Source organism: Capra hircus (assembly GCF_001704415.2).
Source record: "Capra hircus breed San Clemente chromosome X unlocalized genomic scaffold, ASM170441v1, whole genome shotgun sequence".
NCBI classification, from domain to species: Eukaryota; Metazoa; Chordata; class Mammalia; order Artiodactyla; family Bovidae; genus Capra; species Capra hircus.
In genome coordinates, this window is record NW_017189517.1 from 37,925,194 (window position 1) to 37,935,353 (window position 10,160).

General features: G+C 43.6%; 1 protein-coding gene and 1 pseudogene across 1 annotated transcript in view; one reads left to right on the forward strand and one right to left on the reverse strand.

The window, feature by feature from the left end:
* Nucleotides 1–7,228: 7,228 nt before the first annotated feature.
* On the reverse strand, nucleotides 7,229–8,869 carry LOC108634431 (annotated as a pseudogene).
* A 185-nt stretch (nucleotides 8,870–9,054) lies between these two features.
* Nucleotides 9,055–10,160, forward strand: part of SLC25A53 (solute carrier family 25 member 53) — a 19,030-nt gene continuing 17,924 nt past the window's right edge. The window contains exon 1 of the mRNA XM_018044298.1: nucleotides 9,055–9,163. The gene's annotated coding sequence lies outside the window, so the exon portion shown is untranslated. The remainder of the gene's footprint in view (nucleotides 9,164–10,160) is intronic.

Genomic DNA, 10,160 nt, shown 5'->3' on the forward strand with positions numbered 1-10,160 from the left:
AAAATAAAGTAAAAAAAAAAAAAGACTAAAAATAAATAAATAAAAAAAAGTTATTTTACAAGCAAAAAACAGATACCAAACATAACAGAATATAATCAGTTTTTAACGCAAATGATAATTAATATTTTAAAGCATTTGTAAGGACTGAATTGAAAGTGTATCTGCCCTCACTTCCGAGACAAAAAGTGAGAAACATTTTAAAAGTAAATGTAACTATTCAGTCTTCAAATAGTTGAGGAAAATTACATGAGTGCAGTCACCTTATTTTCCCTTAAGTAGTCATTAGTGTTGGAGAAGGAAATGGCAACCCACTCTAGTATTCTTGCCTGGAAAATTCAATTCAAAATACAATGAGGAGCTTGACAGGCTACAGTCCATAGGGTTCCAAGAGTTGGACATGACTGAGCTCAGCAGCAGTCACTACTATTCTCTTTTTTATTATTGTTATGAGTATCTACAAAACATTGCTTATAACCAAGCAGCAATTTTACCAAACAGAGAAAAGTCCTACATGTACACTATTAATTTTGAAGCAATGTGATATAAAGTGTACAAGGAACCATGAAAAAAAGAGGGAGCTACAAATAGAATACTGATTCACACCAAACAGATCAACAGAAGCATCCAGCCAGCCCACCAATACATGAGAAGTGATAAATAATTGCTGCTTTAATTTACTAAATTCTGAAATAATTTATGGTGGAACAACCAATAAATGATATATGTTGTGAAAATTCAAGTTTATCACACTGCTGACTTATTTGAAAACTTTGATTTATCAGAATTAAAAAGTTTAATAAGAATTTCCATCAATATTCCATGCTTACATGGGTTAGAAGAATAAAGAAACTATAACTACACCACCCAGTAAGCATCAAACCACAGTTTATGTGTGAAAAACACCAACGTGCTTTTAATATAATGGAAGAGTGAGGAGATATGCCCGCCTATAACTCAAAATTCATGTCTTATGTGAGATGCATTCATTCTCCCTAAAATTCCTATGCTGATGTCCAAACCCTGACATGTGATTGTTTATGAGATACAATCTAACCTGGACGAATGAAGTTCAACTATATTCATTAGGATGTCCTGTAATCCAAAATGACCTACAGCCATATAAAAAGAGGAAATATGGACACAGAGACTTTCACATAGGAAGGAAACTGAACAAATGTAACGGTCTCTTTGCCATTTTGACAAGGCAAGATGAGAAGACTGGAACAGACGCTTTCTTCATACCACTCTGAAGGACCCAAACTAGCTGTCATCTCACCTCCAGATATGTGAGACCCTAAGTATCTCAAGCAAACCAATCTCAGGCATTTTGTACATCAGCCCAGGTAACTAATATGATATTATTCAGTTCAGCTCAGTTCAGTTCAGTTGCTCAGTCGTGTCCGACTCTTTGCAACCCCATGAATCGCAGCACGCCAGGTCTCCCTGTCCATCACCAATTCCCAGAATTCACCCAGACTCACGTCCATCGAGTCGGTGATACCATCCAGCCATCTCATCCCCTGTCATCCCCTTCTCCTCCTGCCCCCAATCCCTCCCACCATCAGAGTCTTTTCCAGTGAGCCAACTCTCCGCATGTGGTGGCCAAAGTACTGGAGTTTCAGCTTTAGCATCATTCCTTCCAAAGAAATCTTAGGGTTGATCTCCTACAGAATGGACTGGTTGGATCTCCTTGCAGTCCAAGGGACTCTCAAGAGTCTTCTCCAACACCACAGTTCAAAAGCATCAATTCTTCAGTGCTCAGCCTTCTTCACAGTCCACCTCTCACATCCATACATGACTACTGGAAAAACCATAGCCTTGACTAGACGGACCTTAGTCGGCAAAGTAATGTCTCTGCTTTTCAGTATGCTATCTAGGTTGGTCATAACTTTTCTTCCAAGGAGTAAGCATCTTTTAATTTCATGGCTGCAGTCACCATCTGCAGTGATTTTGGAGCCCCCCCCAAAATAAAGTCTGTCACTGTTTCCACTGTTTCCCTATCTATTTCCCATGAAGTGATGGGACCGGATGCCATGATCTTCGTTTTCTCAATGTTGAGCTTTAAGCGAACTTTTTCACTCTCCTCTTTCACTTTCATCAAAGGGCTTTTAGTTCCTCTTCACTTTCTGCCATAAGGGTGGTGTCATCTGCATATCTGAGGTTATTGATATTTCTCCCGGCAATCTTGAGTCCAGCTTGTGTTTCTTCCAGTCCAGCGTTTCTCATGATGTACTCTGCATAGAACTTAAATAAGCAGGGTGACAATATACAGCCTTGACATACTCCTTTTCCTATTTGGAACCAGTCTGTTGTTCCATGTCCAGTTCTAACTGTTGCTTCCTGACCTGCATACAGATTTCTCAAGAGGCAGGTCAGGTGGTCTGGTATTCCCATCTCTCTCAGAATTTTCCACAGTTTATTGTGATGCACACAGTCAAAGGCTTTGGCATAGTCAATAAAGCAGAAATAGATGTTTTTCTGGAACTCTCTTGCTTTTTTGATGATCCAGCAGATGTTGGCAATTTGATCTCTGGTTCCTCTGCCTTTTCTAAAACCAGCTTAAATATCAGGAAGTTCATGGTTCATGTACTGCTGAAGCCTGGCTTGGAGAATTTTGAGCATTACTTTACTAGCATGTGAGATGAGTGCAATTGTGCAGTAGTTTGAGCATTCTTTGGCATTGCCTTTCTTTGGGATTGGAATGAAAACTGACCTTTTCCAGTCCTGTGGCCACTGCTGAATTTTTGAAATGTGCTAGCATATTGAATGCAGCACTTTCACAGCATCATCTTTCAGGATTTGAAATAGCTCAACTGGAATTCCATCACCTCCACTAGCTTTGTTTGTAGTTATGCTTTCTAAGGCCCACTTGACTTCACATCCCAGGATGTCTGGCTCTAGAGGAGTGATTATCTAGATTGTGATTATCCGGGTCATGAAGGTCTTTTTTGTAGAGTTCTTCCACGTATTCTTGCCACCTCTTCTTAATATCTTCTGCTTCTGTTAGGTCCATACCACTTCTGTCCTTTATCGAGCTCATCTTTGCATGAAATGTTCCCTTAGTATCTCTAATTTTCTTGAAGAGATCTCTAGTCTTTCCCATTCTGTTCTTTCCCTCTATTTCTTTGCATTGATCACTGAAGAAGGCTTTCTTATCTCTTCTTACTATTCTTTGGAACTCTGCATTCAGATGCTTATATCTTTCCTTTTCTCCTTTGCTTTTCACTTCTCTTCTTTTCACAGCTATTCGTAGACGGGCGAGTCATGGTGGAGAGTTCTGACAGAATGTGGTCCACTGGAGAAAGGAATAGCAAACCACTTCAGTATTCTTGCCTTGAGAACCCCATGAACAGTATGAAAAGGCAAAATGATAGGATACTGAAAGAGGAACTCCCCAGGTCAGTAGGTGCCCAATATGCTACTGGAGATCAGTGCAGAAATAACTCCAGAAAGAAAGAAGGGATGGAGCCAAAGCAAAAACAATACCCAGTTGTGGATGTGATTGGTGATAGAAGCAAGGTCCAATGCTGTAAAGAGCAATATTGCATAGGAACCTGAAATGTCAGGTCCATGAATCAAGGCAAGTTGGAAGTGGTCAAACAAGAGATGGCAAGAGTGAGTGTTGACATTCTAGGAATCAGTGAACTAAAATGGACTGGAATTGGTGATTTAACTCAGATGACCATTATATCTACTACTGCAGGCAGGAATCCCTCAGAAGGAATGGAGTAGCCATCATGGTCAACAAAAGAGTCCAAAATGCAGTACTTGGATGTAATCTCAAAAATGACAGAATGATCTCTGTTCATCTCTAAGGCAAACCATTCAATATCACGGTAATCCGAGTCTATGCCCCAACTAGTAACGCTGAAGAAGCTGAAGTTGAACGGTTCTATGAAGACCTACAAGAGCTTTTAGAACTAACACCCAAAAAAGATGTCCTTTTCATTATAGGGGACTGGAATGCAAAAGTAGGAAGTCAAGAAACACCTGGAGTAACAGGCAAATTTGGCCTTGGAAGGCAGAATGAAGTAGGGCAAAGACTAATAGAGTTCTGCCAAGAAAATGCACTGGTCATTGCAAACACCCTCTTCCAACAACACAAGAGAATACTCTACACATGGACATCACCAGATGGTCAACACCGAAATCAGATTGATTATATTCTTTGCAGCCAAAGATGGAGAAGCTCTATACAGTCAACAAAAACAAGACCAGGAGCTGACTGTGGCTCAGATCATGAACTCCTTATTGCCAAATTCAGACTCAAATTGAAGAAAGTCGGGAAAACTGCTAGACCATTCAGATATGACCTAAATCAAATTCCTTATGATTATACAGTGGAAGTGAGAAATAGATTTATGGGCCTAGATCAGATAGATAGAGTGTCTGGTGAACTGCGGAATGAGGTTTGTGACATTGTACAGGAGACAGGGATCAAGACCATCCCCATGGAAAAGAAATGCAAAAAAGCAAAATGGCTGTCTGTGGAGGCCTTACAAATAGCTGTGAAAAAAGCTTACCATATGGAGTATCAAATAGTGAGAACTCACTGGAAGGAAACCACTGGAATGCAAGACCTGGCATCACCCAACCATCAGTAGCACCTTGTGCAGGACACCTCTTCTAAACAACAAATAAAACAAAAATACCAACCCAAACATCAGCAGACAGGATGACGACCTCACTCAGCCTTGCCCATCAGAGGAAAAACAAACAAACAAAAACTCAGCACAAATCTCACTCTCTATGAAGCTTATACAAACAACAGGACCAATCTTAGGAGGGCAGAAACCACAAAGAAGAAAGAATTCAACCTTGAAGCCTGGGAAAAGGAGACCCCAAACCCAATAAGTTAAAGAAAATAATGAAAAGGCAGAGAAATACTAGACATATGAAGGAACAAACTAGAAACACATAAGTCCAAACAAATGAAGAGGAAATAGGCAAACTACCTGAAAAAGAATTCAGAATAATGATAGTAAAGATGGTCAAAAACCTTGAAAAGAAAATGGAGAAAATGCAAGAATCAATTAACAAAGGCCTAGAGGAATTAAAGAATAAACATGCAGATACAAACAACACAATTACTGCGATTAAAAATACTCTGGAAGGAATTAATACAATATCTGAAGCAGAAGAATGACTCAGTGAGCTGGAAGACAAAAGTGGTGGAAATAACTTCTGAAGAGCAGAATAAAGTAAAAATAATAAAAAGAAATGAGGACAGTCTCAGAGACTTCTGGGACCATATCAAATGTATCAACTTTCGATTTATAGGGGTCCCAGAAGAAGAAGAGAAAAAGAAAGGGTACGAGACAATTTTTGAAGAGATTATAGTTGAAAATTTCCCAACATAGAAAAGGAAATAGTCAATCAAGTTCAAGAGGCACAAAGAGCCCCATACAGGATAAACCCAAGGAGAAACACGCCAAGACACACACTATTCAAACTAGCAAAGACTAAACACAAGGAAAGAATATTAAAAGCAGCAAGGTAGAAGCAACAAGTAACACACAAGGGAAACCCTATAAGCTTAATAGCTGATCTTTTAGCAGAACTCCACAGGCCAGGAGGGAATGGCAGGATATATTTAAAGTACTGAATGGCACAAATCTACAACCAAGATTACTGTACCCGGGAGAGAAGGATAATTAAGCTCCACTGTAAAGGAGGGCATTGGTTGGTGTAGCGCATTTATTTATTTTTCTTTATACTCTGTCTGGTCCCAAGAGGAAATTATGACGACATAAACTTAATTTGGTGTAAATCAGTCAACAAGTGATTATGGAGTAAAATTGAGAAAAGGTGAGTAGAAAGGAGAGTGATATTTTAATCTTGGATAAATAGGGGGCAGATTCCTTCCAAGGGGCAGATTTAGAGGATATGGATGGAAGCTATAAACCTATAAGAGTCTGAGAATGTTGGCTCCCCATGGCTTTGGGAGGCCTGATTGGAGCTAAACATCCTGCCCCGTGGTGGGGGAGGGTCGCCCTGTGTTTTCACATGCCCTGGCATCCAGATGGTTTTTCATCTTTCCCCAGTGATTTCAATTTCTTGGGTCAGAGGGAGGTTGCTGGGAGTTCTTGGGCTTCTGGCGTCCCCTAGTATGTAGCTAGGGTGAAGCCAGAGTCGTCCCAAGCCTCCTGGTACTGAACTCTCATGAGCAGCTGCTTTCTCTGCAGTTGAGGGGGAGGCAGAGGGTAGTGTCAAACCCAAAGGGTAGTCTTGTTGCCACAGGGTGTTGTTCAGAAGCATTAGTAGTAGGCAATTTAAGGAATCTGCTCAGGGAAGGGAACACCACCCCTTCCCAAAGTGAACAGGAATGGAGCCCCTGAAATACAATACCCATTTCCTATTATTGCCCCGCTCCCCTGTCTGTCATCAGATTTCTAAGATGTTTAGCTAAGAAAGCACTGGGGCATTATTTTAATATATATATATATTTTTTTTATTTATTTGGCTGTGCAAGGTCTTAGTTGCAGCCGCAGGATCTTTTAGTTGAGGCATGTGAACTCTTCGTTGTGGCATATGGGATATAGTTCCCTGACCAGGAATTGAAACCCAGGCCCCCTGCATTGGGAGCACAGAGTCTAAGCCTGGACCACAGGTAAAGTCCAATGGAACACAGATTTAGTTCAGTGCCATAGGTCAGTTGTTGATAGGGGACTCTTTGGGAGATAGCTCCTTTCAGCTTACATTTTCCTCATCTGTAAATGAGGTTGATAAAACTCCACTTCACAGTATGAGTTCCCCCATTTATAGTTTCTGTATTTAGTTTTCTTATTATTTTCCTTCTGTATTCCTAAAAGTAATCTCACACAAGAGACAGAAAACTTGATGCTTATAAATTGACATAGAAGTCCACAACATATATTGTTTGGTGAAAAATACACAGCATAGAACAACAGCTATATTTGATCACTTTTATCTGTATAGCATATCTATCTTGGTACACAGGAATAGGAGATATCTAGAAGGCCATTCATCAAGGACTGAACAACGGTTATGCCAAGGGTGGGGAGTTTCAGGTAATTTGTACTTCAGTTTTTGTAGTTTTCCTTCGGTCCTTTGAAGGTTTACAATAACTTGTACTCCTTTCACAAAAGGGACAAAATCATCAAGGAAATAGACCAACACATAGACCCTTAGGCAGATGGAGGGAGAATCAGGGACAGAGGTCAGGCTGTCGTCTTCATTTTGCTGGTATCTAACACCTCTTCTTCCCCAAAGAAAGCCACTTCGTGGATTAATTCATGCACATAGAAGCCTCCCCCAGCCTACCCTAGTTTTCCCCATCAGCAGTCTCTGAATACAGTTAAGTGTTCCCTTAGGGCTGGGTCTAGCACCTTACTGTGGCTCAGAGAGGTCACTGTGTTTGCCTGGGATCTCTTTTGATGTCTCCTTCTTTGTATGTGTCAGCTCTTGCAGGGTGATGATCAGCCTCAAAACACCTGGGCCTTGTTGCTCTTACTGTCACTGGGTTTCCTTTGAGTGGCCCTCCTCACCACAGTATATTTTCTCTTCCTGGCTCTACGTATATCCCTAGGACCATCATTCTTATATGCAGAACCACCACTGGTAGAAGGAGATTGAGCTTGAGAATTGTTTAGGGAATCAATGACCAGTATTTGATCCTGAGTCTGGCCCTGACCCTGAGGGGAGGGGCACCTATGGATGTAAGTGGAAGGTTCTGAGACTCCACCAGGATCACATCCTCATGTAAGTCATTATAAGGGTATCATCTACTTCTATCACATCACAATCAGCAGTGCTGATGGCTCTTGACTGGGGGCCCTGAAATGCCATGGGGCTTACTGCCCTCTCCATGATTAACTCAGATCTTTTGGGCCACTTCACGTTTCATAGAAGTATCATTCCAATCCTCTCTCCTCCCTTATCGTTCCTGATTAGCTACAGGCAATTGGGGAGCACTCCTGCTCATTTGCATACATCCTGAGAAGATTCTTCAGCCCTGAAGAACAGGTCCCCATTAAGCTCAGCCCCTAAAAAGGAGATGGTGCAGGCGTGTCTGATTTGCATCTTTCTCAGCTATGATCCCCGCCTGAATAGCATTCTGGAGCTGCACTTCTAAACGGATCACATAAAGGGAGGCTTTCTCCCCTTGTGCCTGCAAGGTGTTAAAAAATTTGCCATGGGCAGTGACACTGCTTTCAGAATTCTCCAACACCAACTTCATGGCATGCAAGAAATTTGCCACACTGTTGGCTGTCTGCAGTAAACGCATCACCTCCTGTGTGGGGCCCCTCAGGGTTTTCATCAAGCACTTGAGCTTTTCCTATTCAGACATATTCCAATCTGGCAGGGCCCCGTTGACTTGTATCAGCCAGTTTTCAAAGGTTTCTTCCTCCTGGGCTGGCACCACCCTCCCAGAGAACAATTTCATCTTTCCTTCTGCCATGTTGACCCTTGAAGGACCAAGACTCCCCTTCCCCTCAGGGACTCAACATGGAATGGGCCCAGGGTGGCAAGGCTGTATTCTGCTGCCAGTTGTTACCCACACGTGCAATGATGCTGGCCATGACTGACGATGATCATCTATATGAATGTAACAAAATGCTCAGTCTTTCTAGAAAAGCCTAATCTGCAGCAGAAATCCCCAAAGCAACATTCCTGGGCTCCATCTTCCTTGTATCTCAGTAGGGTCTGTAAAGAAAAGGAGAGGGGGAAAGGTTAGTAAGGTAGTAGAGCAGTTTGCAGTCGCTTCCTTTATGTTCCTGAACACCCTGTGGGTACATTTTCCATTCGGTCACTGCCCTGAAAATATCCTGCAGGAAACTGGCAATTACAACCTTCAGGAGTTAATGGGCGTTCCCGTGCTAGCAGGGTGCTTTTCTGATCTACAACTATCCGGAGAATCCTCCAGGAAGAAAGGCAACAGTGGCTTAGAATTTCTAGTGAAATAGTGCTTAGAGCCCATATTGGGCTCTCAAAATAGAAGGCAGTGGTCTAAGTCTCACAGATTTGTGGTAGCCAATAAGATCTCCATGCAACTGACGGTTTCAGGTCTCAATCACACCCCCTTCTCAAAGTTTCCCCCGTTATTTTTCAGATTCCTATATGAGCTTGGAAACAAGTGCACGCCTTTATTTCATTATCCGTTTCTGCAACAAGAGCTTGCGTTAGAAAGCTGGATTCCGAGGTAGGTTGACCTCTGTCCAGAGAGATTGCAGATCCGTCTTCAGGCCATGGCGGAGGGCAAAGCAGGGAGGGAAGAGTTAGAAGGAGTTTCATCCCTCATCTCGCTCCCTCGACCCCTCCCTCCACAGTAGTCAGACGGAGAATTCCGACCCCCTATTACGTACCCCCGAACCCTCCAGGAAATCGTTGTCCTACCAGCCCCGCAATCAGCCGCACAGAAATCTAGTTCGAATTCGAATTGGGTGGCCTGCCACGGAGAGAGGGAATGGGAGTTGGACACACACACCACATATGCCTCACCAGGAAGGGATCAGGAGATGCAAAGGGGGTTCAAGGCAGACAGCTGTGTGATCCCCCCTGCTTCCCGCCCCCTAACTATCCCCCTGAAAACCGTCCTCGCTTCAATTAGGCAAATCCTACCATTTGGCATCATTCAGTGGAACCCACTCCCGTCTCTGCACAGCCGGCCGCTGGAGTGTCTTCGGCTGCCTTTCAGCTCTCGCGATTCGGTAGAGAGCCGCCCAATCGTGATGGAGCTCTTCCCTCCTCTCTCCGGGACGGCAATCGCGCCCTTTTTCTTTACCTGTTCTCGGCCGGTGGATAGCGAATGCTCCGGCGTGGACAGGGGTGGATGCCCCCTTCCGGTCGCCGTGGCCTGCAGGGAAAAAGGATGACGCCTCCTCTACCGCTAACCAACTCGGAGCCTCCAGACGGAGCCTCTTTACCCAGCTTTGGTAGCTGAGTCGAGGCAGCTAGGTTTCCCAAGGCAGCAGCGGCCGTCCCCCGCCACTCGCTGGGCGCTCCGCAGCAGCCGCCGCTTTCTTTTAACCTCTGCGGGTTGAGACAAAGAGCATGATGAGTCGGTTGGCGAGGCCAATCAGCGGGGCGAGGGGCGGCCTCCCCGCGCAGCCTCCTGCTCAGGGCCATTGCTAGCAAAAAGGAGTAGCTGGCCGGCGGGGCTGCGGCACACACGCGCGGAAGCCGGTGCGGTGTCAAGT